This window comes from Hevea brasiliensis, chromosome 14, assembly GCF_030052815.1.
Source record: "Hevea brasiliensis isolate MT/VB/25A 57/8 chromosome 14, ASM3005281v1, whole genome shotgun sequence".
NCBI lineage: Eukaryota > Viridiplantae > Streptophyta > Magnoliopsida > Malpighiales > Euphorbiaceae > Hevea > Hevea brasiliensis.
The window spans coordinates 22574579-22579457 of NC_079506.1; the positions used below are offsets into that span (position 1 = coordinate 22574579).

A 4879-nucleotide genomic window follows, 5' to 3' on the forward strand; every position below is an offset into this window, starting at 1 on the left:
TTCCGGTAGCGGGTCTGTCTGGCCGGAAATTCACAGACCCGGACAACTGTCGAATTTCCTCGAATTGAGGATACCTACACGAAGCCTACAACAGGGGGGTTAGTATAAAATTTTTACGGAATTTTCTAAGCTCATTTAATGCTCGGAAAAACACTGCAAAGTTCTGTGGGACCCACCGAGAAACGGTGTCAGAAAATTTTGAAATTTATATTCCCGCGAAGCTCTCGACGAGTGGAGAGCTCTGGTACTCTCGGTTTTCTCGTGGGGTTCACGGTTTGCGAGAAATCTAGCACAAAAGTCAAAATAGGCTAAAACTTCCCGGACAAAAATCGGACAAATCGCTCGACAGATTTCGGTGTTCTTGGTGTCTATGGAAAGCTCTCGACGAGTAGATGAGTTTAGACACAAGACCCGGTCCGATTCGCGTCGCTCCACTTCGGGCGCCATTTTCCGGTGTTCCAGGCTGTGGCCGGTGGGCTGGGACGATTGGGGGTGGGCGCCGGCGAGCTGGGGTGGCAGGGGAGGCGGCGGTGCGGCAAGAGGAGGAGGGAGGAGAGAGAAAAAGGGAGAGAAGGGGAGGGAGGTCGGGACACGCGTGGGGAGGAGGAAGAAAAAGAAGAAGACCGGTCCGGTTCGATTTGGCCGGTTTGATTTATGATACAAAATTTTGAATTTTTGCTCTGCCTTGGGACCGAAAACAAGGTCCAAAAATTCCGAAAAAATTCCAGAAAACTCAGAAAAATTTGTAGACTCCAAATATAATTTTAGTTTTGCCACGTGGTCTTTAAATTAATTTTTAAAAATCATCAAAGTTTTATATTTTCGGGAAATCAAGCCCGATTTCGAAAATTAAAAAAATTTAAAAAAAATTTCCTAAAATTTAAATAAAATTAAAGCATCAATATTTGCCCAAAAATAATATATTTAAAAATTAGGGGTGTTACAAAATTAATTTAAAATTTTTTATATATTATTTTTTTAAATTATTTGAATTAATTCACTATATAAAATAACTCAATTATAATGCATTTAGAAATTAAAATAAAATAATTTATTATTCAAAATAACTTCAATAATTATCTGATCTAATCAATTTGCATTTTTTTAAAAAAAATATGAGTAAAATATAATTAGATGTGGGTGACCTAAAATGTATATTAAAAAAGTCATAATAATTGAACAAACCGGACAAAGTATATGTATGGGTGACCCTAAAGAAATGATCTTACAAAAATACAATGTAAATTATTGACAGACTCCCATGCCTCACAAGTAATTATTGAGATATATATATATATAAAATAAGCATATCCATAATTAGATTAAATATTTATATCAAAATTTGTGTATAATAAATTAAAAAATATATAATAAATATATATTTTTAAATGTAATATTTAATTTAAATTTATTTTTATATAAAATCGAATTTATAATAATTGTATTCTATATTTTTATTTATTTTATTCATTTTAAATGATATTTCAAGTATCTCTTTTTAATATAGGGATGTTAATAGGTCGAATTTTTGTAGATACTCAATCGAATCGAATAGAACAGATTTTGATAGTATATAATCGAGTTTAGAATAAATTCAGATTTAAAAAATAATACCCATGACAGGATTGAGTCAAATTTAAATTTTACATATTGAGTATTCGTTACCCAAACCTGTTCGTATAAATATTATATAAAATATATAAATTTTTATATTATTTATTTTATATAAATAAAATTTAAATATTTTATGAAATTATTAAAATTTTAAAATATAAATTATTAATAAAAATAATTTTTTATAAAAATTATTAAATAAAATATATAAAATTAACTGAATTTAGATAACTTTTAAAGAATAATAATTAAATTTATAATTTAAAAATAAAATTTAATTAAATTTAAAATAAATTTAAATTTTAAAAATATTAATCAAATTTAGTGATAGCTACCTGTTTCATCTCTATTCCCATAAATACATCACAATAAGAGCAGACTCGGGAAATCTTTGGAATCCAAATAATTAATTTGCAGGCCAACTGCAGTGGATAATGTGGAGCCCAGAGGAATGAATTATTAGATAGCTTTTTGAATTTGAATTTTCTCTAGCTCTTAGAATGTATCAAAGAAATGAAATAAATCATAATTCTATTGCAAGTACAATAAATATTTATAGCTAACAATCTTTCACTATCAATAATACACATTCATCAACATAATGTTTGAAAGGTTTTTCTAAGAAAATAAATCAATTTAAATAATTTTATAAGAAAATTTATGTATTTAAAATAAAATTTTAAAATAATATATTTTTTTCAAATTTTATTATTTAGAACAATTGACCATGTATGGACTTATTTTTTATTTTGCCTTCATTTATAAAGAGATAAATATAATTTAAATGGATTTTTTTTAAAATTTTTAATAGAAAATTTCATTAAATAAATTAAATTCTTGCAAAACCATGCTACTTATAGTATGAATTTATTTAGTTCAAATTTTCTTTTAGGAAAAGAAAAACTAAGTGAATTGAATTCTATTAATTTTAAAATTTTAAAATTAATCAAATAAAATTCAACAAAATTGATTTTTCTTTTAATTTTTAGACTTTGTAAATACACCTAATCAACAGATGCTATACTAATAAATTCTTGCAATCTTCCTTTGGCAATCCAAAACTGTTATCACTTAGGATCTATTTTATATTACTATTAAAATCAGTCGTGAAAATTACATCCTTAAATAAATTAATTAAATAGTATAGAAATTTATTTTAAAATTAAATTTGGCATATTTTAATTATTTGAAGCGATGAGATCTTGAATTTAAGTAAACATAAATATTTAAATTTAATAAAGTCGAACTCGAAACTTCACCATTTAGAGATGACTCTAGTATCTTATTAGTAATTAGGCATATTTTTATTATACCAAATTGGTGTAGATCCCGCATTTTTGTACATTAGGATCACCAATGATTTTGGTGGTTACAGTTGCAGACAACAAACAAAAGCTAACAGAAAAACAAAAGGATTTTCACCATACTGGCTCTTGGGACTTGACAGATTATAGATAGAGAGCAAATCAATAACACGAAAGCAGTCACAGCAACACAAAAGCAGCCAAACAAAACAACTGTTTAAATAATTAAGAGGCCTTGGAAGCTTGTGACTGAACCCAAACAAGATGATCAGGCAATATGATCAAAGCTCCAACCTGAGGAGTCCATATGGCAAATAGCAATAGCTTCCACTTTATCTCCCATTGTCACCACCGACACCGAGCGATACCTTGGCAATCTTTGCATGTTCAACGTCATAATGGCCAAGGAAAGCCTGATATATTGGGTGACAAAATACCATTCCAGGACCTTCAATCTCCTGAGGATCTTCCAAGACAATATAGTCTTGAAATTTGCAATATCGGAGCTGACATTGTAGGGTGCTTGATTTCCACAATTTTGAAGTCCCTCTCTGATCCGACGGAGCGGTGGACAAAATCAAGCATTGATTCCATATCTCCTGCACAAATTCTTTTCTCTGCTTCAGCTGGCCGGATTTCACAGATCTTCAAGGGAGACTTTGGCTTGTGGGGAATGTTTGAAACTACATTACACACTTTTTTGTGTAAGATACGTCAAAAATTAATATCATAGCCGGAAGAGCAACTAATCCTAGAGGGGAGAACTAAAAGCTGTGAGGGCCAAGAGGCAACGTGCCGGTATAGTGAGCCAAATATTATTATAATATGAAGTATAGTGGTGATTAATCGGTACTAGTAACACTAAATGGCATGCTTTTATTTTATATAAAAGTCAAGAATTATACCGTCAAATTAAAATCAACACATGTAATGCTTTTTCAAAAAAAAAAAAAAATCAACAGATGGAAGAGAAGGATGGAATAAGCAAATCGAAGAACAATCTTTCCTAATTAATTTTCTCTCTATGCTTCTCTAGAATTCTTGCTTGTTAGAGGGTGTGCATCCAACAGCTTTCTTAAATAAGAATGGAAGAGCTTTCACAATAATTGCTTGTGGGACCTTTTATCATCTTTTTATGAATTTGTTAAGGATTTTCTTTATATTTAAATATTTAAAATTTTAAATTAATATTTTTTGTATAATTTCTTATGAATTTTTAAATTACTGTAAGTCCTTATGATGAGGAGACACAACCACAGGAGCCACTTCCATTGTTCAAGGGTCCAATTACAAGAGCAAGGGTAAGGGAGTTGCAAAGCTTAGTTAGTAGACTTTGGAGGCGCCAAGAGGATCAGATTGGGCTTGGGCTTGGGCTTGGGCTTGGGCCTTTGGAGGACAAATGGATCAGTTTCACACAATAAGACCTTGGAGCCTAGCCTCTAGAATATTCTATTTTTGTTTCTTTATGTCATGTAAGAGATTAGTTATTTATAACTCATATAAATACTTGTCTTCTACATCAAATAGGGATAGCTAAGATCAAACATTTAGAGAGTATTGATTTTCGGACATCGCCGTCAATTATGAGAGCTTTATGATTTCTTCCTTATTTTTTGAATAGAAGTTGGACTTAAGCAAATTGATCACTTGCTTATTTTATCTTTATAATAAAGGTGTTCTAGCCTAACTACTATTATGTCTTGATTGGTTATCAATTCTGCCTTGTTTGTTATTAAAAGATCTAATTCCATCATTAGATGTTATGTCTCTAATCTGAATATTGGGAGTGTTCATTATTTGGCATCAGAGCAATTGGACATCAAACAAGATATTTATCTTTAGATCTACTCTTTTAATTTTTGGCTAGAATCCTTCATTCACGTTCTGTGTTTTTTTTCATCACAATGGCATTCGACTAAAGTGATTTTCTAGGGTTTATTGTAGTAGTTTCAAACCTGTCC

The 4879-nt window shown here is 30.3% G+C and overlaps 1 long non-coding RNA gene across 1 annotated transcript; it reads right to left on the reverse strand.

The window, feature by feature from the left end:
• Positions 1 to 2839: 2839 nt before the first annotated feature.
• LOC131173362 (uncharacterized) lies at positions 2840 to 4266 on the reverse strand. Its single transcript, XR_009143673.1, has 2 exons — positions 3824 to 4266; positions 2840 to 3601 (listed from the first exon to the last, which is right to left on the reverse strand). It is a non-coding gene; the product is annotated as an uncharacterized LOC131173362 (long non-coding RNA).
• Positions 4267 to 4879: the final 613 nt, after the last annotated feature.